General features: G+C 36.6%; 1 protein-coding gene across 1 annotated transcript in view; it reads left to right on the plus strand.

Annotated features, from left to right (window-relative positions):
* IL1RAPL1 (interleukin 1 receptor accessory protein like 1) overlaps window positions 1–26,178 on the plus strand; it is a gene marked incomplete at both ends in the record, with an annotated part of 1,110,009 nt that overhangs the window by 845,204 nt on the left and 238,627 nt on the right. The gene's annotated exons all lie outside the window — the stretch shown is intronic.

The raw sequence follows: 26,178 nt of genomic DNA on the forward strand, positions 1-26,178 counted from the left end.
TAACACTGTCACTGTTTGCAGATGACATGATACTATACATAGAGAATCCTAAAGATGCTACCAGAAAACTACTAGAGCTAATCAATGAATTTGGTAAAGTAGCAGGATACAGAATTAATGCACAGAAATCTCTTGCATTCCTGTACACTAATGATGAAAAATCTGAAAGCAACATTAAGGAAACACTCCCATTTACCATTGCAACAAAAAGAATAAAATACCTAGGAATAAACCTACCTAAGGAGGTGAAAGACCTGTATGCAGAAAACAATAAGACGCTGATGAAAGAAATTAAAGATGATACAAACTGATGGAAAGATATACCATGTTCTTGGACTGGAAGAATCAACATTGTGAAAATGACTCTACTAGCCAAAGCAATCTACAGATTCAGTGCAATCCCTATCAAACTACCAATGGCATTTTTCACAGAACTATAACAAAAAATTTCACAATTTGTATGGAAACACAAAAGACCCTGAATAGCCAAAGCAATCTTTAGAAAGAAAAACAGAGCTGGAGGAATCAGGCTCCCTGACTTCAGACTATAGTACCAAGCTACAGTAATCAAAACAGTATGGTACTGGCACAAAAACAGAAATATAGATCAATGGAACAGGATAGAAAGCCCAGAGGTCAACCCCCACACATATGGTCACCTTATCTTTGATAAAGGAGGCAAGAATATACAATGGAGAAAAGACAGCCTTTTCAATAAGTGGTGCTGGGGAAACTTTACATGTACTTGTAAAAGAATGAAATTAGAACACTTCGTAACACCATACAGAAAAATAAATTCAAAATGGATTAAAGACCTCAATATAAGGCCAGACACCATCAAACTCTTAGAGGAAACTATAGGCAGAACACTCTATGACATAAATCACAGCCAGATCCTTTTTGACCCACCTCCTAGAGAAATGGAAATAAAAACAAACAAATGGGACCTAATGAAACTTAAAAGCTTTTGCACAGCAAAGGAAACCATAAACAAGACGAAAAGACAACCCTCAGTATGGGAGAAAATATTTGCAAGTGAAGCAACTGACAAAGGATTAATCTCCAAAATATACAAGCAGCTCATGCAGCTCAATATCAAAAAAACAAACAACCCAATCCAAAAATGGGCAGAAGAGCTAAATAGGCATTTCTCCAAAGAAGATATACAGATGGCCAACAAACACATGAAAGGATGCTCAACATCACTAATCATTAGAGAAATGCAAATCAAAACTACAATGAGGTATCACCTCACACCGCTCAGAACGGCCATCATCAAAAAATCTAGAAACAATAAATGCTGGAGAGGGTGTGTATGAAAGGGAGCCTTCTTGCACTGTTGGTGGGAATGTAAATTGATACAGCCACTATGGAGAACAGTATGGAGGTTCCTTAAAAAACTAAAAATAGAACTACCATATGACCTGGCAATCCCACTACTGGGCGTATACCCAAAGAAAACCATAATTCAAGAGGAGTCATGTACCACAGTTTTCATTGCAGCTCTATTTACAATAGCCAGGACATGGAAGCAACCTAAGTGTCCATCAACAGATGAATGGATAAAGATATGACTCAGCCATAAAAAGAAACGAAATTGAGCTATTTGTAATGAGGTGGATGGACCTAGAGTCTGTCCTACAGAGTGAAGTAAGTCAGAAAGAGAAAAACAAATACCATATGCTAACACATATATATGGAATCTAAAAAAAAAAAAAAAAAAAAAAGGAAATGGTTATGAAGAACCTATTGACAGAACAGGAATAAAGTTGTAGATGTAGAGGATGGACTTGAGGACACGGGGAGGGGGAAGGGTAAGCTGGGATGAAGTAGAGAGTGGCCTGGACATATATACACTACCAAATATAAAATAGCTAGTGGGAAGCAGCCACATAGCACAGGGAGATCAGGTCGGTGCTTTGTGACCACCTAGAGGGATGGGATAGAGAGCGTGGGAGGGAGGCTCAATAAGGAGGGAATATGGGGATATATGTATACGCATAGCTGATTCACTTTGTTATACAGCAAAAACTAACACAACAATGTAAAGCAATTATACTCCAATAAAAATGTTAAATTAAAAACAGAAAGGAAACACAAGGAACTAGAAAAAGGAAATTACTATAGGTAAAATATAGTTAAGACCTTAAATTAATTAAAATCAAAAATTAAGGATAAATTGTATTTCTCCTTTTTACTTCACTCTGTATGACAGACTCTAGGTCTATGCACCTCATTACAGATAACTGAATTTCATTTCTTTCTATGGCTGAGCAATATTCCATTGTATATATGTGCTGATTCACTTTGTTATACAGCAGCAACTAACACAACATTGTAAAGCAATTTTACTCTAATAAAGGTGTTTAAAAAAAACCTTTAGGAATATTGATTATAAAGAACATCCAAGAAAGGAGAAGTGAAATTTCATGTTATAAAATTTTTATACCAACATATTTAATCCATTGTTAGAGTTAAGCAAACATAGGGTCATTTTTATGTCTTATATTTAAAAGAAAATAACCATTTATTGAGGCATGTAGAGGCAGATTATCAAAGTGGTTAAAAAGACGGGATCTGGAGCCAGACCACCTGGTTTCAAATTTCATCATGTTAAGTAATTACTTAGCACCTTGCTGAGATTCAATTCATCCATCTTGAAAATGCTGGTAACATTCATGTTTAGTTCATAGGATTGTTGAGAGGATTAAATAGGCTAATATGAATAAGGACAGAAGAATCATGATGAGAGCAAAGCAACCACATCAAGAAATTTTAGTTGTTGTTGCTGTTTGTCGTTCTTACTAGTATTATTTAATAGGATGTGAAAATTGAAGTTTTGCCTGAAGTGTCAATATATGATAACTATCTGATACCCAGCTGAGTGTGAGACAGAATATCCTGGAGGAATCTTCAAAGTGCATAAATCAGAAGAGATTCCATGGCTCTTTAACCTTTCACCCACTTTGAGAATATAAAAGAATGTAGAATGGATAGGCAGAGAGGAACTGGAAAGATTTCTTTAGAGAGCTGCTAAGGTGTCTCCTCTCCCTCTGATGGGGTGAGCGGTCTACCTTCTTCCCTGAAATTCTGAAGGGTGGAAGTTTTAGGGGGACTGCTAAGAGAAGTTAACGGGTATTTCCTGGAGTACGGAGATGCAGTATACTTATGTCTCATTCACACCTGTGAAAGGTGAAGCATGTATGCGGGGGCGTGGGAGGGGGTGCTGAGAGGGAGAGAGAAGAGGAGAGGGAGAGAGAGGGGGAGAGAGAAGGAAGGAGAGAGGATAAAGGACCGGAAAGTGATACTCCTGCAGGGAGTTGGGGGGAGGAGAAGGGGTAACAGGCATGAATGTTTCCCATGGAGCAGATTTGGTCCACATGAAAGAGAAAGCCTACCTGGAGAAGCTTTTTTTTTTTTTTTAAGAAGATGTTGGGGGTAGGAGTTTAGTAATTTATTTATTTATTTTTGCTGTGTTGGGTCTTCATTTCTGTGCGAGGGCTTTCTCTAGCTGTGGCAAGCGGGGGCCACTCTTCATCGCGGTGCGGGGGCCTCTCACTATCGCGGCCTCTCTTGTTGCGGAGCACAGGCTCCAGACATGCAGGCTCAGTAGTTGTGGCTCACGAGCCTAGTTGCTCCACGGCATGTGGGATCCTCCCAGACCAGGGCTCGAACCCACGTCCCCTGCGTTAGCAGGCAGATTCTCAACCACTGCGCCACCAGGGAAGCCCCCTGGAGAAGTTTTAAACCCTGCCCAGGAAGAGATGAGTCCTCAGAGATGCTTGATCTGAGGAGACGGTGACCAACCAAAGGGGAGGCTCTCACCATCTGAGCTTAGTTCAAGCTGGAGAGCAATGCCAAATCCACATCAGTAACCTTAAATGAAAGATTCAGCTTTACACATTTGCCAGTCAGCAACCAAATAAGAACAGTTCTGTCCTTATGTCTCTTTACTCCTCCCTGCCCCTTTGTACCTGGGTGTGGATATGACAAGAAAGACAGGTAAGCTGGTCACATAAGTCACCTTATATAAGACGTGTCCAGGAGGATGGGAGAGCTCTTTAGCTTTGATTGAAGATTCTAAGGTTGATTACTATGATGATCTTAGACCGTACACTAAGGTAGTACTTATAACTTAAAGTGACTGTATGACCAAACTTTTCCTAAGAGCATGGAATCATGGGAATTTCTGAGTTTTCATTCAGTAGTAGGAGAAATTATCCTAGAAAAAAATAGTCCTTAAAAGGAAAGAAGTCAAAAGTTCCCCAAATTTTGAATTGCTTATGCTGTTCTGCTGGTTTGTTACAACAAAAGAGAAAGGAACCCTAAACTATACATACAGAGGACATAAATAAATAGGAAGGATCATGGCTTAATACAGCATTGATAAAGTAAATACTTACATGATTCAGTACCTAGACTACCACATGAATTAAAAATGACCATGTGTAATAAATTAATTTCCAACATAAATAGAACAAAGAGAGAAAATAAACCTTAACATCTTTTTACCTTGTATGAATACAGAAGAGGTCAGTAAGATGCGATATTGCTTCCGGATGATTAGAATGTGTTGAAAATATAGTGTATGAATTATAAGGGGTCATAATTTGCAAACTTTCTACTGGATTTTATGTACATGCACTGCATTAAACATTTTAATTAGTATTTTCCCTCCACTTTTTGAAAGCTAGATCCCAAAATGGGGTATTGATCTAAACAAGATCTAGTGAAAAATATGTATTGATTGATGATGTTTAGCACAGGGTCTTGCACATGGAAGATGCTTTTTAATACTAAGTTTTTATTTATTTTAGCTTGATTTTAAGTTCAGCAGAAATACAGAATTTATATATTTGCTTATGTAAAAAGGATTTTTCACTCCAAAAACATGAAACAATGTGTACTGTAGTTTCCTTTGGGATATTAGAAGTGTTGAACCTAGAAGCCTAAATCTTGAAAGTCATAAATATTTTTGTCATGAAATATTATCTGCAGGAATAATTCTAAATATCAGATTTTTTAAAAAACTCACTATACTAGTTTTTATGGTATTGAGTTTTATCGTTTTAATTTTACTTGTTGATATCTTAAAAGTTTCCTCTTACATTTTAATAAAATGTATTATTTATTAGTGCTTGAAGCACATAATATTGATATTGTTTATTGGAAAATCTACTAACATGTTAAAAGATCCAAACAAAAAACCTGCCTTAGAACTATAGAAATTTCAACCAGATTGAACTAAATTAGGTTTACTTTTCCTCTGTGTACTATAAGAGAGATTGGACATCAGAAATTTTCTTCAAAAATATTAAAATCTGTTTTATTATATGTTGTATTGTTTAAAAATAATATCTGCTTTGATCCAACTCATAACTATAATTTCAATTTAACCTTATTGCAACTCAGCAAAATATTCTACCCTTCTAGTATTAAAGTAATAGTTCAATTTCAGTAAATTTACTATGAGTCTGTAAATCAATATTAGAAGCATCAATCTTAGAAGATCCAATAGTAAGGAATGATAAAATAGTAGAGTAATAAAAATAAGCACCTGTGCTTTAATATCCTGGACTGTCCTTTGTGGGATATATGAGTTGCTAATGTCATATTCTACTCTTTGCTTTTATCTTAGTTAGATTCTGGTTGCTTTTTCTATCGTTAATATTAATGTAATCAAATTCATCTATCTTTTTAGTTTATGCTGCTTTTTTTTCTTTAAGAAATGCTTTCATTCCTCAGGATTAAAAATATACTCACATATATTCATTTTAAAACATAATATTTTTTCTTTCACTCTGAGCCTTTTTAATGTGAGATTTATTTTAGTATCTAGTGTGAACTTAGGAATACACTTTTGCATTTTTCATGTAGATAGTTAAATGTCTCAGAATCTTTTACTGAATAGTTTTTCTTTTCTTATTTTTTTGTGACACCTTTATTGTTTAATAGGTTTCCATATAAGTGTGGATCTGATCTTGGGTTATCTATTTTTTTGTCTATTTGTCCGTTTCTGTGTGCATACCTCACTACCTTAATTCATACAGTTTCATGTTAAAAGTTTAAGTAAATCTTGATATCTGATAGATATTGAAAGAGTTACTCTTTGCTAGTCTTCTTAATTTCTTTAACTTTACTATCAAATATGATTTATTTATTTGTCCTTTCATTTTACTGAAGTATAGTTGATTTCCAATATTATATTAGTTTCAGGTATACAACATAGAAATTCAAAATATTTATAGATTATATTCCATTTTAAAATATTGGCTATATTTCCTGTGCTGTACAGTATATCCTTGTAGTTTTTAAATTTTACACCTGATAGTTTATAACTCTTAATCCCCTACCCCTATCTTGCCCCCCTCTCCCCATTGGTAACCACTAGTTTGTTCTCTATATCTGTGAGTCTATTTCTGTTTTGTTATATTCATTTATTTGATTTATTTTTTAGATTCTACATATAAGTAGTAGCATACAGTATTTATCTTTCTCTGTCTGACTTATTTCACTATGCATAATACCTTTCAGGTCCATCCATGTTGTTGCAAATGGAAAAATTTCATTCTTTATTGTGACTAAGCTGTATTCCATTGTATGTATGTATATATGTGATATATATAAGGTTGCTTCCATATCTTGGCAATTGCATATAATGCTGCTATGAACATTAGGGTTCATGTATCTTTTCAAGTTAGTGTTTTTGGTTTTTTCAGATATGTACTCAGGAGTGGTATTGCTGGATCATATGGTAGGTCTATTTTTAGTTTTCTGTGGACTGTCCATACGGCTTTCCATAGTGGCTACACCAGTTTACATTTACACCAACAGTGCACAAGGGTTCCCTTTTCTCTACATCCTTGACCATCACTTGTTATTTGTGGTCTTTTTGGTGCTAGCCATTCTAACAGGTATGAGGTGGCATCTCATTATGGTTCTGATTTGCATTTCTCTGATGATTAATGATGTTGAGTGTCTTTTCACATGCCTGTTGACCATCTGTGTGTCTTCTGTGGAAAACTGTTTGTTTGGGTCTTCTGCCCATTTTTTAATAAAGTTGTTTGGTTTTTTTGATATTGAGTTGTATGAGCTCTTTATATATTTTGGATATTAACCCCTTATTGGTCATATCATTTACAAATATTTTTTCCCATTTAGTAGGTTGTATTTTCATTTTGTTGATGGTTTCCATTGCTGTGAGAAAGCTTTTAAGTATAATTAGGTTCCATTTGTTTATTTTTGTCTTTGTTTCCTTTGCCTTAGGAGACAGATCCGAAAAAAAAATATTGCAGCAATTTATATCAAAGAGTGTTCTACCTATGTTTTCTTCTAGGAGTTTATGGTTTCCAGTCTAACATTTAGGCCTTTAATCCATTTTGAGTTTATTTTTGTATGTGATGTGAGAAAATGTTCTAATTTCATTATTTTATATGCTATCAATTAGCTATCAATTAAATATGAATTTTAAGACCAGTTTATCAAATTCTGTGAAAATTCCTATTGAAATTATTATTGAATCCAATTTATATATTGATTTGGAGACTCTCCATCTTTACAACTTGGGGTCTTACCATACCCTTCCCATGTTATGTGTATATGGATAGATATAAATGGATTCAGTAATTTAAGCTTTTGGTATATCTTTGGTAAAATTGTTTGGAAAAAATTTAGATGTCCTTTGTTCACTTCATCAGGTCCAAGGTTTCTCATTTGTAAATTGAAGATAATTTTTTTCCTGCCTACATTTCAGGACTACTTTGAAGCAAAAATGAAATTATGCTTATGAAATAAATACATAAATGATAAGATTTTGTTTTTTATTATTTTTAGCCAGAAGTGTTGGTATATTATATGCTTAATGATACTCCATGATTTTCTGAGATTCTGTTTAATTAATCTCTTTTCCTCCTAGTGTAAAAGTTTGGATCTTATAATTATTTAAATAAAATCATTGTTCTGTTTAATGATTTCTGCAATGCTCTGTGAACCATGACTTTTTATTCATTCTATGAAGTCTTTGATTAATGAGGAGTATAAAAGTTCATTTCATCAAGTATTTATTGTATCACATACTGTGTTGCTAGCACTGAATCAGTTTTGAGATAATTATTTTCATTTTAGGGGACAAAATGCAATAAGGAGTTTTGGTGACCTGTTACCTATCAATATTTTTTACGGTTATCAGCCTAGAGTCTCTAGTAAACATGGAAGTTTTAAGTATTATTTTTATTATTGTTATTTTTAGGAGAAATTGATCCCAAATTTTAAGTTTTTCTTTTGTAATAAGTGAATTGAAATATAAAACTTATTTTTCTATTGTCTTCTTTTAATTAATCATTTCAATAACATGTACTATCTAACCTTGCCAAATCAACTATATAATCACTTCTTCCTTCTAATTTTATCAGTGTATTATCTGAAAATAAGGTAATATCAGAAAATATCCACTTGTTGAATGAGTGAAAATGAATATATATATTCAAATCCAGAGGATTCATAGAGAAAATACAAGATTCCAAGGAATGAAGCCATACACAGATAAAATACTAAATAATAAATACTTTTAAAATAGGACAAGATACCTCATACATTGGAACATGGTATCAAGATACAAAAATATTCTAATAGATTAAAATAAGGAGTTACATCTAGTAAATGAGTGATCTGTCAAGTCTAATTATGAAGTTCTACACTCAGGTTCAACAACTCTGTTATATAAATGCACACTTAAGTGTATTAATATTGTTAGGAGTTAGTTGATGATGACCATATGTACATGTGCTGTGTGGACTTAAACATTTCATGGATACTTAGCTCATACGAGTAGAAGACGTTTTCAATCAAAGGAGAGGGTTTTTTGATATTAGCCTTTCTGGCAGGGGTGAGGTGGTACCTCATTGTGGTTTTGATTTGCATTTTCTTGATGATTAGTGATGTTGAGCATTTTTTATGTGCTTGTTAGCCATTTGTATGTCTTCTTAGGAAAAATGTCTGTTCAGGTGTTCTGCCCATTTTTTTAACATCTTTAAAATGGATTTTTAAATATTAAGTTGAATGTGTTCTTTATATATTCTGCATACTAACCCCTTATAGATATATGATTTGCAGATATTTTCTCCCATTCAGAGAAATGGGAGAAAATATCATCATCTTGTTGATGTTTTCCTTAGTGTGCAAAAGTTTTTTAGTTTGATATAATCCCATTTGTTTATTTTTGCTTTTGTTTCCCTTGCCTGAAGAGACATATCCAAAAAAATACTGCTAAGACCAAAATCAAAGAGCATACTGCCTCTGCTTTCTTCTAGGAGTTTTATGGTTTCAGGCCTTACATTCAATCTTTAATCCATTTTCAGCTTATTTTTGTATATGATGTAAAATAGTGGTGAAATAGATGAATGAATTAAGAGGGAGAAGTGTACAGTTATAAGATAGATAAGACATGGAGATGTAATATACAGAATAGGGAATATAGTCAATAATATTGTAATAACTTTAAACGGTGACAGACGGTAACGACTTATCGTGGTGATCATCTCGTAATGTATTTAAGTGTCAAATCACTATGTTGTACACCTGAAACTAATATAACATTGTATGTTGATTTTACTTCGATAAAAGTAAACAAACAACAATAACAACAAAAAAAGGTGAAGGTATTCCTTGTGGATCGTGCATTGGCATGCTATGTTAAAATATAAGAACATTTTTAAGAGGGGTATTGAAAAATTAAACTGTGTTCTGATGTAAGTAGCTAAGTTGATGAAAAAGATCTGAAAACTCTTCCTTAGGAATGGGTTGGAGGTCTAGAGGATTTTATGCTGAGAAGGGAAGACTCGTGCATGGACACAGGAGATCAAATATTTTAATAGCTGTTTCATGGAACTAGATTAAGTTTAATTTATTCTGTAAGTCAGAACCATCAGACTTTTATTTAAAGTTCAGTTTCAGCTCAACCAAAAGTTATTTTTAGCCAATTAAATTATCTAAACATGATAAAGCCTCGATTATAATTAGTGGAGGAACTTCCTGATTTGAGTGCAAGACTGAACTACATCACTCCATCAGCCATTCATTTTAAAGTATGTATTGGGACTTCCCTGGTGGTCCAGTGGGTAAGACTCTGCGCTCTCAATGCAGAGGGCCCGGGTTCGATCCCTGGTCGGGGAACTGGGTCCTGCATGCATGCCGTGACTTGGAGTCCACATGCCACAACTGAGAGTCCGCATGCCGCAAGTAAGACGCACTGCAACCAAAATATTTTAAAAAATAAAATAAAAATATGTATTAAGTACCTACAATGTACTAGGTGTTGAAATTTTTTTAGGAAATCACTGATCAGTAATAATATGTGATTCTAGATTTTAATCTATGTTTCTGATAGACATTTAACACATAAATTTGATAAAGAACTTGTGATACTTATTAGAATATTACATATATTAGATAGTGTTGAGTGTATACTAAGGCTACAGTTCTGCACCAAGTAGAGTGAGTAATCTGAAAATACTGACATGAGAAGACAGTACTGGATTAAATTTTAAGAATGGATTCAGCAGTTGTATTAATTTGTCTAGAGCAGAGGATTTTCTTAGAAGAAGTAAGAAAAGTGACTGATGAAGTGGCAATTAAAGAGAAGCAAAGAATGAAAAAAAAAAAAAAAGAGAAGCAAAGAATGGGATAGAACAAGGGTCCCGAAGTGTAGCCTCTGGACTGGCAGCATAAGCATTACCTGGGAACTTGTTAAAAATGTAAATTCCTGGATCCCCCTCTAGACCTACTATATCAGAAACTCTGGGGGTGGGGCCCAGCAGGCTGCAATTGAAAAAGCCTTCAGGTGATTGTAATTCATGCTCAGTTTGCGAACCACTGGTGTAGACTGCTGGTGTGAAGTCGAGTTTAGATATGCTTTGGAAGCCAATTCATCATCACTGCACATCAGTGGAAATAAAGGATGCAGAGATCCCATAGATTATAGTAGCCATGTGATTGATTGGCTAACTTATGTAGGCATAACCCGGAGAGCACTTACAATAGCAAATGTTGAAACTCTTGCTTTGAAAAAAAAAAATTCATGGAGGTTTTTCTTTTTTTTTTAATTTTACATCTACCATTTTACACGATAGAGCTGGGTATCGGCGTCTGCCAGAAACAAGGCCTGCATATTTTGTTTCACAGATAATGAATTCTTTCTTCCTCTAAAACAGTGTTGGGTAATGTTCCAAAAAAGTAATCACAGGCCAGTTAGTAAATATATGCTAGGACAGTAGAGTGCCTGATAGCAACAGCTATGTCTGCCGCTGCTGATGAATCAGCTAGAGAACAGACCTATTTTTTGACTTAATACGGAATAGGGACTCCATTAAGGACAGAATCTGCATCTCAGTTACTAAACATATTCCCCCACTGTTTTCATCTTCAAAGGTGTATATTTTCTTTTGTTGTCTAGTAGAATGACAATCAGGGCTGCACACTTTTTACAAATTGTTCCTTCCCCTCCTGTCTTCTCTTTTATTCAATCAGCTTGTCAAGCTGTAAGGGATTATGAAAGTTTGGGGAGTTAGAAATCACAGCCAGTTCAATCTCATTTTCATATAAACTGAACAGTAAGTTATTATATTGTAACAGCTTATCACTTTGGACATAAATTACAGCGAAGTAGTTTGTAAATCCCATAACAGAGATAGAATAGTCCATTTATGTAGGCATGTTTCGTACAGTTTGCTGTAACTTTCAGCTTTAGCTCATTTTATATAACATTTTAATATATTGGTTGGAAAGATATAGTCATGATCTGCGGGGCTTTCTGATTTTGCTTCTCTCTAACATTAATTGCTGAAGCTAGTTAGAGACCCGTTTTAGGTTCTGCTGCTTCATCTTCTAGGATTATTCCTGTTTTAGGTCAAAGGAAATATAAGAAGTGCTGTGTCTGGAAATGAAAGTGGCCATTGAGTCAGCCTTGCTCTTTGTCCTCCTCTTATGTTGTACCCTTGTCTGATAATTAGATTCTTGCCATATTACTTGTGATCAGACCTTTTTCTCATACTCAGTAATTGCTCTAGAGCTCTACCTTGATTCTAAGGCTTTTCCTCTGTTTATTTAAAACATACTAGGGAATTCTTGCCATAATCCCCAGTCTCACTTCCTCCCAGTCTCTGAGTACCTGTCCACCCAAACAGGTATTAGAGCATTCTGAGTACCCCAATTTGATATGCATGCACATTGAGCCATCCTGCTTTGTGGTCTTAAGGATTTATGTGAGTATGATCTTTTGTTGGCTCTTAGAAAATTCCTTGATCGTCACCTATGTGGATGCTGTTGGTACCCTACCTAGATGCTCTTAACCTGCAAGTACACCCATTCTCCATCTACTGACAGTATTGAGTTATAACTCACAGCTAGCAAAAGCATCACTATCCTATTTTATATATAGTAGTGTGTAACAAGGACCTGCTGTATAGCACAGGGAACTATACTCAATATATTATAATAACCTATAATGGAAGAGAATGTAAAAAAAGATGTATATATATATATATATATATATATATATATATATATATATATATCTGAATCACTTTGCTGTATACCTGAAACGAACACAACATTGTAATTCAGCTATATTTCAATAAAAATTTTCAAAAAACAAAACAAACAAGGAAAACCCACCACCATCCTTCTGTGGAGAATTGCCTTAGACCAGTGGTTCTCAAGCTTTAGCTTGCTTCTGAATCACATAGAAGGCTTGTTAAAACAGATAGATGGGCTCAGCTCCCAGGTTCTGATTCAGTATGTCTAGGGCAGAGCCTGAGAATTTGTATTTCTAACAATTTCCCAATGATGCTGATGCTGTTGGTCTGAATAACAAACTTTGAGGGTAACTGGTCTAGTTTAAATAGGAATTTCTTTGTCCCTGGAGGCTATGCGTTCCATCTCCTCTCCTCAGGGCAGATGATGATCAGTGACAGGTTGCCATCAGTTTTTAAAGGGCAGATTCTCCTGCCTCAAGATGGGACTATTTCTGTGTGTCAGTCATGCTCCATTGCTGCCTGGTGGGATCAGAATTAAATAGTCACCATCAGAAACCACATTTTGGCTTAGCTTTTTACCCCTACCATACCCTACTTCTTTCACTCTCCTCTGGAAGGCACTCTATGAGTAAATTACCTGAACAAAATCTCCATCTCAGACAATGCTTCTAGGGAGCACAACCAGAGACTTGTATCTGTGGATTTCTGGTTTCTAGTCTCTTTAGTTCAATTTATTCAACAAATTTGTATTGAATGACTTGGAATGCCCCAGGCAGTATATGGTATATGGGAAGTAATTAAGACCCAGTCTCTCTCTCCCAGTCTCTGTCTCAAACAGCCCACTATTAAGTTGAAGACTGGATAAATAAATGTACAATTGAAATACAGTATGGCTGATGCTATGCTACACTAGTGCTGAGAATTTGAAGCTATGAAAACTTTTATCTGAGCCTTGGAGGGTATCATAAGCCGGATTCTTTGGGGAAAGAGACTCTGAGATGGAGATTTGTGAGTAGGAGGTTTATTGGGGCATATTTTGGGCAACACCAGTGAGGAAGTAAGGGAAGCCTAATTGTACAGATGGAGAGGTTGGATGAGACCTCAGGCAAACCCATGGGGAACTCTGGAGAGGTCCAGAATTAAGGAGGAAAGGAATCAATCACTAGATGCAGACTGCCTACTGAGAGGGGCATAACACTGGAAGAAGCAATTTTTTGGCTAAAGGATGCTCAAAGGGCGACTCAACTGTAAGGTACCATTAGCCAGTTCTCCCAGCTGCTGGAGAAATACACATGTCAGTCCTGTAGTAGGCATCTGGGTGGAGAACCACAGCATCCAGTACAGAGGGCAGATGGATGCAAGGAAAGATCAGTCCTCAGCCACTTTATCCCAGGACCATAGAAAGTAGGTTGGACCTCATGAGAAAAAGTTTGGGGATCCAGCATGAAGAGTATTGCAAACACACACACACACACACACACACACACACATGCACACACACGTTGGTTCCTGGAGAACTGTCCTTGTGATCATCTCAGTTAATATATACTGGCTTCATTCAAGCCAAACAACCAGCAATCCTAGTACACCCAGTGTGAATTTTTTTTTTTTTTTGCGGTACGTGGGCCTCTCACTGTTGTGGCCCCTCCCGTTGCGGAGCACAGGCTCCGGGCGCGCAGGCTCAGCGGCCATGGCTCACGGGGCCAGCCGCTCCGCGGCACGCGGGATCTTCCCGGACCAGGGCACGAACCCGTGTCCCCTGCATCGGCAGGCGGACTCTCAACCACTGTGCCACCAGGGAAGCCCCACCCAGTGTGAAGTTTAATTGAGTCTGTTCTTAAGCACTGAATTTCTCAAATATCACAGATGCTAAATGCAAGATAAACCTGAGATTTCCTGAAAATATATCCTGTAGACAGACCTGAAAGAGTTCTAAACCTTGTTGAAATGACTCTGAGGAGCAGTGCAGCAGGTAACAAATCTGCCGACAAGCAGCAATCTTGAGAATAAACTTATGTGGGCCCAGAGTTCAGAGGCTAAAGTCGATTTAATGAGAAAGCTGTTGCTATTCTTTTTTATGTAAATTAAATGTATTCCGAGTAGCCAAAGTCACAGCCTAACGGTAATGGTCTGGCTGCAGAACTGAGCATTTGTTTTATGCTCTTCTCAGGGTCACCTAAAGATGAATGTGAGTTACCTGGATTGAACAGAATTCTATCCGGTGTGTTGTAAATGTGTGGTGATAAAATTCGAGAACCTAATTAAAGAGAACTGATTTGAATGTAAAATTGTTTATTTTGAAATTTATGCCAAACATTGAAAATTTTCCATTGAGATAATAACAGCACATAATTTGTAAAGTGGAATATAAAGTCTTAGTGAATAAAGGGTAGGCTATTAATGTCTTCATAAAGTTAATTACACAATGTTAAGACAACAGAAGGAAGACTTGAGTAACCCCCTACCTATCCAGAGTAAATGTCGTAAAAATTCACACATTTTATTTTCTGTATTTAGTGCCAGAAATCCAGCCCATGCAGACACACACAAAAGAATGAAATAGGTCTGCATCTATCCCTGCAGTAGCTGAAATCTGTCCTGATGGAATGGCCTCTGGCAGTATTATGAATCAGCATGAAAGAATAGCAGACCTGGTCTCTAGAAACTATCCCCTCACTGAAATGTGCATTTAAATTACCTCATGGCAAGGCCAGTGACATTCAAGGATTGAGAATGAGGCTAGAAAAATGGAAATGTTTCTCCACTTCAGGGAAGGCCTTTTGCCTGATCGACATTATGTAAACATTTTGACAAAGAAAGAGTAGTACCAAAGTTTTGCAGCCAAATTATTATAGAACAGCAAACCGCTTTTATGCCCCCTATGCTCTAGTCCAAGGGTTGGCAAGCTGGCCCTTGGGCCACATCCAACCTGCCACTCATTTTTGTAAATACAGCGTTGTTGGAACACAGCTACGCTCATTTGTTTATGTACTGTCTGTGGCTGTTTTTGCGCCACAGTGGCAGAGTTGAGTAGTGTGAAATAGACCATATGGCCCACAAAGCTTAAAATATTTACTATCTAGCCCTTTACAGAAAATGTTTGCTGACCCCTGCTTTAGTCTCTTCTAGTTCAGTGTATTCCAGATTTACTGATGATAAGAATCGCCTGGAGTACTTGTTAAACCTACAGCTTCTCAAGCCCCTCCTTTGGAGATCCTGATTCAGTGAGTCTGCGTGAGACACAGAAATGTATATTTTTAACAAGTACTAGAATTTTTAAGAAACATCGGTCTAGTTCTTTTACTCCCCAGTTCTTCTGCATACCTTTTTATGCTCATCAAGTCCACATTCTTTTCTTCAAACTCTTCTTCCTCTCCCCACATAAGTGCTCGCACAGACCAATGTTCTGTGTGACATTGTCGTGGGTGGGGTTTGCTAAAAGCAGAACTTATGACAAGGATTTGGGTGTATATTGTTTATGGACAGATCATGCCTAGGAGCAAGGAAGTTATGGAAGCAACATATGATACAGGAGAAACAGGCTAAGCAAGGTTGTGGTCTCAACTGGAGATGTACTTCAGCCTGATCCCATGAGGACCTCTGCAGCATGAATTGCACTACAGGCTTGTTCCCACCTTGAGGCAAGAGGTCTGGCCTTTTGTACACTCTCCCTCATGCCAACGTTTGGATGTAGGGTGCTCTTGAACAGGGGATAGCTGAGAGCCATTAACAGCAATAACTGAGGCACACGTGCACCTTCAGTAAAGGAGGATGGGGGGGGTGATGTACAGTATCCAGTGCAAAGGTAAACCCCCAAATGAATGAAATTTAGATAAGCTTGGAATGTGCCCTCCAGAAAGTCATATCTACGATAGTCTTTAAAAGGTAATTTGAAATATGTTTTTAAATTAATACATCTTTGGAAGTAATAAATGTATTTGCTAGAGTTGAGATCTTCAGCCTTCTACCATCTCTGAAAAGTAAGAGGAAATTATGTGTCAGAGAGAAGATGACTTTTCCAATAAATAATCATTGTTTTGTTGACCAGTGTCTTTGACCAGATACTTGGTAAGATCTTTTGGTCATGATCATCTCTGTTAGGATGACATGGGGTTCTTATGAATTTGAATGCGTGCAAACATTGCAGAGGCCTCTTGGAATAGTACTCCTTTCCTAGAACATCTTTTTTCCTAGTCCCCAACATCTCATAGTAGATCCACTAGCATCCTAGAAGAATCTATCAATGAAAGGTACATTATGGGAATGTAAAATGAAGTTCATCTCTCCATAATTATGATTTACTTTCCAAAGAATGGCAATAGCTACCACTACTAGCAAGTAGCAAATTAACTATTAGTAACTATTAGCAAATTCTCCCAACTAGCAAGGTAGGCATTATTTTCCCCATCCTCACATTAAATCACATAGCTAGTCAATGGTAGAGTTGAATGTTCTGAAGAAAGGCTGACACCGACCCTATTAAAAAGTTATCTTGCTTATCTCTCCCAAGTTGTTTGAATAAAATTAGAACTCACAAGCCTAGGACAAAGACTCTTTCAGACATTTCCAAATTATTAATTCTTGGATTTTGCAGTAAATACCCTTAAAGCTCTCAGGAGAAGTTGGTCGGGGGAGGAAAGGAAAATGTAATATGATGAGAGTTGTGCTCTTACTATTCTGACCAGTTCTCACTTTCATACTGCTCTTTCTGAAAGATGGGCAGAGAAAAGACCTGTGACCCCATGAGAGGTTGTATGACCTGAGCACCTCCCAGGGTCCTCTCTACAGCCCTCCCTCTGTGAATACAGTGGGGGCAGCTCAGGCAAAGAAGGTGGAGAGTATTATACTGTTTTATAAACTTGGCAGAATTAAGTTACAAAAAGCACCTAGAATCTTATCTCATGGTATTCTGCTTTCCGTGTCCTTGAGGCAGAGTTGCTTAACCTTTTCTTGAAATAAACACTGTGTGAAATAAGAATTTTTCCCCCAAACAACTTAAGGACATTTTCAACAATTTTTAAACAGAAAAACAGCTAGCAAGATATGGTTACTCAGAGTAACTGTGTTTTTGTAAGTTGGTGACAAAAATAGAACTTTGATTTTATCTCATGTATTTTGGGGAAAGAGCAAAAGGCAGCATGTAATGGTGAGTGAAAAAAAGAAAGAGAGAATTGGCAGGGTCCAGGATTTTCCCATGATTCTGCTGTGAACTTGGGATTCCAAACCAAATCCAGCTCATTTCAAAGCCAGTTTTCTTTCCAATTTGCCATGCCAGTCTCTTACAACTCTCCTTAGACTAGGGCCAAAGAGTGGCATCCCTGAAATTGACCCTCATCAAGGGATGGCTGAATATGGGCACCAGTGAACCACCTCAGGGAACAAAACCAAAACACAAGGATCAGGGTCAGCTGCTGGGTCATCTCACCCATGAAGCCTTTCCTTCTCTCTTCAGATAGATTTTGGTGGATCTTTTCTTTCTGTATATCTGTAGTACTTGTACTGCATTCCTCTATTTTAGAACTTGGCACATGGTTATACCTTTTTTTAACCTCTTTTTCAAATGTGCTAGATTAAGAGCCCACCAAAAGCAGGTTTTCTGTTCTGTTCAATTTTGTATGCTGTGCTCCATGAATTTAGGCATTCATTCAAAACCCATTTATTGAGTGCCTACAGGTATTGTTTTAAGTGCTGAAGATACAACAGTGAAAAAAACAGAGCAAAATTCTTGCCTTTAAGGAACTTTCAATTTAGTGATGGAGATAATATATTGTATATTCTATATAGCTGAGTGCTGAGGTCTAAAATGGAGGCTAAATGGAGACTTGAGTGTTTGGGGGAGGATTGACATTTTAGACAGGATAAGGGGAAGCCTCACAGAGAAGGTGACATTTGATTAAACGCTTAAGGAAATGAGGAAAGTAGTCTACAGATATCTGGAGGAAGAGAAGTCCAAGGAGGATAAAGGTAAAGACCTGGAGTTAGGAGCATGCCCAGTGTGTTCAGGGAAAAGCAAGGAGGCTTTTTAAGTCTGGAGTAGTAGCCACAAAGGGGAAAAGTGATAAGAGATGAGATCAGAAAGGAAAGAAGAAGGGGGGGGCAGAGATCACATATGACCTTGGAAGGTACAGTGATAACTTTGGCTTTTGCTTTGAATGGTATTAGAAGACATTGAAGGAGAGCTATCTGAACTTTCAGTTTTTTGTTTTTTTTTTTTGCGGTATGTGGGCCTCTCACTGTTGTGGCCTCTCCCGTTGCGGAGCACAGGCTCCGGACACGCAGGCTCAGCAGCCATGGTTCACGGTCCCAGCCGCTGCGCGGAATGTGGGATCTTCCCGGACCGGGGCACGAACCCGCGTCCCCTGCATCGGCAGGCGGACTCTCAACCACTGTGCCACCAGGGAAGCCCTGAACTTTCAGTTTTAACAGGATCTCACTAATGTTGAAATAATTAATGAATTACCTAATTAACATGTATTCAAGAAGTGCACAGAAACGCTAGAGATTGGGTTGAATTGGCACAATGGATCAGATCAAGCCTAAGTGCACATTCCTAGAAGCTGAGGGTTCAAGATGGAGCCATGAATCTCATCACGTAGACAAGGAGAAGGCAGCCACAAACAGTGAACATGAGATAAGACCCATTTGCCCTGAAAGTCTTGCATAACTCCTACTTCTATCAACATATGGAATAATTTTCTTGGGGCAACGTTAACTTACGTTAGGGAGTGTGAGCAATTCCTACATAGCAATAAGCTAGGTGAGGAAAGTTGTGATACCTATCTCTCAGTACCCAAGACTGGCCCCTATATCCTGGCTTATATAGAGAAGCTCTATACCATTTGGGTAAACATACTTAATGATATGCTGAGTCCTCTTTTCTTTAAATCATTGTTGAATAGTAACCTGGCCAGCTCACAGTATAAAACCCTTTAGTACACACTAAAAAAACATTGTAAGCTCCCAGAAATATTCACAGGTCAGAAAGAATTAAAGGATGAAAAGAAACTGAATGGCAACAATGGACACAGACTCCCAGCACCACAACCATGGGAGATGATCAAGTTAAAGGAATCTCAGTGAATTAGAAGATGAAGCCAGTTATGACCCCTACTTTATGTCTGATTTCACTCTTAAGTCACAAGGCTAATATCTTTCATAGAAAATATTGATTAAACCAGAAAGTACAGTGTCTTCTATGTATACATTTACAGTATGATTAAAGATAATCAGGAACACTTTTACTTTGAGAACATACGAGGTTTGAAGAATGTCAAGACAAAGTTTTACTTTAAAAAAGGTCAAAGTATGGAATTTAAAAAACCTTTGTAATAGTAAAACTTAAATTCCATAATTGGAATTCTTGGAATGTTTATCCAAGATTTTTTTAAATCAGTCTCTGTTTTAAACACAACTTTCCATTACTTAGACTGAGCATCTTAGGTTTTTAATTTTCTTTTCTTTTTTTTTTTGAATCTTATTTTATTTATTATTCTATACAGCAGGTTCTTATTAGTCATCCATTTTATACACATCAGTCTATATATATCTATCCCAATCTCCCAATTCATCACACCACCACCACCCCACCCACTGCTGCTTTCCCCCCTTGGTGTCCATACGTTTCTTCTCTACATCTGTGTCTCAATTTCTGCCCTGCAAACCGGTTCATCTGTACCATTTTCTAGGTTCCACATATATGCATTAATATGCGATATTTGTTTTTCTGACTTACTTCACTCATAATGACAGTCTCTACGTCCATCCACATCTCTACAAATGACCCAATTTCGTTCCTTTTTATGGCTGAGTAATATTCCATTGTATATGTGTACCACATCTTCTTTATTCATTCGGCTGTCGATGGGCATTTAGGTTGCTTCCATGACCAGGCTGCAGTGAACATTGGGGTGCATGTGTCTTTTTGTGTCTTTTGTGTCTTTTTGAGTTATGGTTTTCTCTGGGTATATGCCCAGGAGTGGGATTGCCGGGTCATATGGTAATTCTATTTTTAGTTTTTTAAGGAACCTCCATAATGTTCTCCATAGTGCTTGTATCCATTTACATTCCCACCAACAGTGCAAGAGGGTTCCCTTTTCTCCACACCCTCTCCAGCATTTGTTGTTTATAGATATTCTGATGAGGCCCATTCTAACTGGTGTGAGGTGATACCTCATAGTAGTTTTGATTTGCATTTCTCTAATAATTAGTGATGTTGAGCATCTTTTCACATGCTTCTTTTCCATCTGTATGTCCTCTTTGGAGAAATGTCTATGTAGGTCTTCTGCCCATTTTTTGATTGGGTTTGTTTTTTTAATATTGAGCTGCATGAGCTGTTTATATATTTTGGAGACTAATCCTTTGTCCATTGATTCATTTGCAAATATTTTTTTCCTGTTCTGAGGGTTGTCTTTTCATCTTGTTTGTAGTCTCCTTTGCTTTGCAAAAGGTTTTAAGTTTCATTAGGTCCCATTTGTTTATTTTTGTTTTAATATCCATTACTCTAGGAGGTGGATCAAAAAAGATCTTGCCGTGATTTATGTCAAAGAGTGTTCTTCCTATGTTTTCCTCTAAGAGTTTTATAGTGTCCGGTCTTATATTTAGGTCTTCATTCCATTTTGAGTTTATTTTTGTGTATGGTGTTAGGGAGTGTTCTAATTTTATTCTTTTACATGTAGCTGTCCAGTTTTCCCAGCACCACTTATTGAAGAGACTGTCTTTTCTCCATTGTATATCCTCGCCTCCTTTGTCATAGATTAGTTGACCGTAGGTGCATGGGTTTATATTTCTGTTTTTGGGCCGGTCCCATATTGTCTTGATTACTTTTTCCCTCAAGACTGCTTTGGCTATTCGGGTCTTTTGTGTCTCCATACAAATTTTAAGATTTTTTGTTCTAGTTCCGTAAAAAATGCCATTGGTTATTTCATAGGGGTTGCACTGAATCTATAGATTGCTTTGGGTAGTAGAGTCATTTTCACAATATTGATTCTTCCAATCCAAGGACATGGTATATCATTCCATCTGTTGGTATCATCGTTAATTTCTTTCAACAGTGTCTTATAGTTTACTGCATACAGGTCTTTTGTCTCCATAGGTAGGTTTATTCCTAGGTATTTTATTCTTTTTGCTGCAATGATAAATGGGAGTGTTTCCTTAATTTCTCTTTCAGATAGTTCATCATTAGTGTATAGGAATGCAAGAGATTTCTGTGCATTAATTTTGTATCCTGCAACTTTACCAAATTCATTGATTAGCTCTAGTAGTTTTCTAGTGGCATCTTTAGGATTTTCTGTGTATAGTATCATGTCATCTGCAAACAGTGACAGTTTTACTTCTTCTTTTCCAATTTGTATTCCTTTTATTTCTTTTTCTTCTCTGATTGCCGTGGCTAGGACTTCCAAAACTATGTTGAATAATAGTGGTGAGAGTGGACATCCTTGTCTTGTTCCTGATCTTAAAGGAAATGCTTTCAGTTTTTCTCCATTGAGAATGATGTTTGATGTGGGTTTGTCGTATAAGGCCTTTATTATGTTGAGATAGGTTCCCTCTATGCCCACTTTCTGGAGAGTTTTTCTCATAAATGGGTATTTAATTTTGTCAAAAGCTTTTTCTGCATCTATTGAGATGATCATATAGTTTTTATTCTTCAGTTTGTTAATATGGTGTATCACATTGATTGATTTGCATATATTGAAGAATTCTTCCATCCCTGGGATAAATCCCACTTGATCATGGCGTATGATCCTTTTAATGTGTTGTTGGATTGTGTTTGCTAGTATTTGGTTGAGGATTTTTGCATCTATATTCATCAGTGATATTGGTCTGTAATTTTCTTTTTTTGTAGTATCTTTGTCTGGTTTTGGTATCAGGGTGATGGTGGCCTCATAGAATGAGTTTGGGAGTGTTCCTTCCTCTGCAGCGTTTTGGAAGAGTTTGAGAAGGATGGGTGTTAGCGCTTCTCTAAATGTTTGATAAAATTCACCTGTGAAGCCATCTGGTCCTGGGCTTTTGTTTGTTGGAAGATTTTTAATCACAGTTTCAATTTCATTGCTTGTGATTGGTCTGTTCGTATTTTCTATTTCTTCCTGGTTCAGTCTTGGAAGGTTATTCCTTTCTAAGAATTTGTCCATTGCTTTCAGGTTGTCCATTTTATTGGCATAGAGTTGCTTGTAGTAGTCTCTTAGGATGCTTTGTATTTCGGTGATGTCCATTTTCACTTCTCCTTTTTCATCTCTAATTTTATTGGTCTGAGTCCTCTCCCTCTTTTTCTTGATGAGTCTGGCTAATGGTTTATCAATTTTGTTTATCTTCTCAAAGAACTAGCTTTTAGTTTTAATGATCTTTGCTATTGTTTTCTTTGTTTCTATTTCATTTATTTCTTCTCTGATCTTTATGATTTCTTTCCTTCTGCTAACTTTGGGTTTTGTTTGTTCTGCTTTCTTTAGTTCCTTTAGGTGTAAGGTTAGATTGTTTATTTGATATTTTTCTTGTTTCTTGAGTTAGGCTTGTATAGCTATAAACTGCCCTCTTAGAACTGCTTTTGCTGCCTCCCATAGGTTTTGGATCGTCGTGTTTTCATTATCATTTGTCTCTAGGTATTTTCTGATTTCCTCTTTGATTTCTTCAGTGATCTCTTGGTTATTTAGTAACGTATTGTTTAGCCTCCATGTGTTTGTGTTTTTTACGTTTTTTTCCCTGTAATTGATTTCTCATCTCATAGCGCTGTGGTCAGAAAAGATGATATGATTTCAATTTTCTTAAGTTTACTGAGCCTTGATTCATGACCCAAGATGTGATCTATCCTGGATAATGTTCCATGTGCACTTGAGAAGAAAGTGTAATCTGCTGTTTTTGGATGGAATGTCCTATAAATATCAATTAAGGCTATTTGGTCTATTGTATCATTTAAAGCTTGTGTTTCCTTATTAATTTTCATTTTGGATGCTCTGTCCATTGGTGAAAGTGGGGTGTTAAAGTCCCCCACTATTATTGTGTTACTGTCGATTTCCTCTTTTATAGCTATTAGAAGTTGCCTTATGTTGAGGTGCTCCTGTGTTGTGTGCATATATATTTATATTTGTTACATCTTCTTCTTGGATTGATCCCTTGATCATTATGTAGTGTCCTTCTTTGTCTCTTTTAACGTTTTTTATTTTAAAGTCTATATTATCTGCTATGAGTATTGCTACTCCAGCTTTCTTTTGATTTCCATTTGCATGGAATATCTTTTTCCATCCCCTTTCAGTCTGTATGTGTCTCTAGGTCTGAAGTGGGTCTCTTGTGGGCAGCATATATATGGGTCTTGTTTTTGTATCCATTCAGCCAATCTGTGTCTTTTGCTGGGAGCATTTAATCCATTCACGCTTAAGGTAATTATTGATATGTATATTCCTATTACCATTTTCTTAATTGTTTTGGTTTTTTTTTTTTTTTTTTTTTTTTTGCAGTACGCGGGCCTCTCACTGCTGTGGCCTCTCCCGCTGCGGAGCACAGGCTCTGGATGCGCAGGCTCAGCGGCCATGGCTCACAGGCCCAGCCGCTCCGTGGCATGTGGGATCTTCCCGGACCGGGGCACAAACCTGTGTCCCCTGCATCTGCAGGCGGACTCTCAACCACTGTGCCACCAGGGAAGCCCTGGGTTTGTTTTTGTAGGTCCTTTTCTTCTCTGTGTTTCCCACTTAGAGAAGTTCCTCTAGCATTTGTTGTAGAGCTGGTTTGGTTGTGCTGAATTCTCCTAGCTTTTGCTTGTCTGTAAAGCTGTTGATTTCTCCATCGAATCTGAATGAAATCCTTGCCGGGTAGAGTAATCTTGGTTTTGGGTTCCTCCCTTTCATCACTTTAAGTATATCATGCCACTTCCTTCTGGCTTGTAGAGTTTCTGCTGAGAAATCAGCTGTTAACCTTATGGGAGTTCCCTTTTATGTTATTTGTCATTTTTAAAGTCTGTGTTATTTCCCATTTTGTATGTCTCTTTTACTTTCATCACTTTCAACCATTTTGCCCACCCCCCAACCCACCATCTCTAGCAACCACAAATCTGTTCTTAGTATCTATGAGCTCATTTTTGTTGTTCTGGTTGTTGCTGTTTTTCAGATTCTACATGTAAGTGAGATCATTCTGTATTTGTCTTTCTGTGTCTGACTTAGTTTACTTAGCTTAATGCCCTCAAGGTCCATCTACGTCATCGCAAATGGCAGAATTTCCTTCTTTTTATGGCTGAATAATATTCCACTGTGTCCATTCATCTGTCATTGGACATTTGGGTTGTTTCCATATCCTGACTGTTGTGAATTATGCTGCTGTGAATATGGCAGTGCAGATATCCTTTTGAGATAGTGATTTTGTTTCCTTTGGATAAAAATTTTAGTTTTTCATAGGTTATATTGATTAATATGAATGTTTATTTGTATTTAATTTGTAAATTGCCTGTTACTATCTTTTTGCCCACTTTTCTGTTGGCATGCTCATTCTTATTGATTTATATAAATATTTTATATTTCAATGGTATCAGCAGTCCATTACAAAGATTTTTTATTTGTCTTTTGCTTTTAAAGTTTACTTTAAAAATTAAATCTATATTTTTTAGATAAATTTGGCCTTTGAATATCTGTTTAGAAAGCTTGTTTTTACCTCTAGATGAGACAAATAAACACCTATGTTTTCTTCCAGTGCTTTTAAAATTACTTGTCATATATCTGAATTTTTTTGTGTCTGGATTGCTTTTCTTCTTTATTATTTTCCCACATGAGTTTCACCTTATTTGAGTGGTAAATCCCCATCGATGCGAGGTGCTATATGTAGTGTTTAATAAGTTCTTATGTATGTTTGGCCTGTTTCTCTACTTTCTCTTATGCTTGACATCTCTGTTCTTGCACCAGTAGCACATCAGGAATGTTCTTTTAATTATTATACCTTTGATTTACATTTTGAAGTTTGCCACTTCAAGCCTAACAAAACTTTCTTGGTTATTCTTGCATTTAATTCATCCATACTTTTGGCAAGAATTTCAAAATGCCGTGGGGATTTTTGTTGAGAATGCATTCAAATATTTTTATTAATTTAGGAATAATTGGCAGTTTTCCCATATTAACTTTCCATACAGAGCATATGCTTTCTCTGTTTCTCCAAGTCCTTTAAAAATTTCTCACTGTGAATTGTTATAGTTTTCTTAATGTAGATCTTGCACATTTCTTATTAAATTTATTCTTATTTATTTTATAACTTTGTTACTATCATAAATGGAATTTTTGGAACCATATTTCTAACTTTTATTGCTGGGTGTACAAGGAAACTATAGCTTTATATATCTTTATTTATTTTAAAATATTTCATCAGATTGGAAGGAATGAGGATCCTGCTGATTTCAATGTGACTGTAAATAGAACATTAGCACGCTTGCATGTTCTTTTACATTCCCAAGGATTTTAAAACAGTATTTCCTTTGATAATGAGTTATTCCTGAGAGCTTTCCATATATCTCTGCATTCCTTTTTGTGAATATTTTGCCTCCTATCTGTGGCTGATAGATCAAAGGAAAAATGAAAAGTAATATGATTAATGCTAGAATTGACCATCAGTTTTTAGAAAGCTATACCTTCCAAATGAGATAATTCATGTGTTCTAGATAATTTAGCAACCAGCAAGTAGGAAA

This window comes from Leucopleurus acutus (assembly GCF_964270905.1).
Source record: "Leucopleurus acutus genome assembly, chromosome: X".
Classification (NCBI taxonomy): domain Eukaryota; kingdom Metazoa; phylum Chordata; class Mammalia; order Artiodactyla; family Delphinidae; genus Leucopleurus; species Leucopleurus acutus.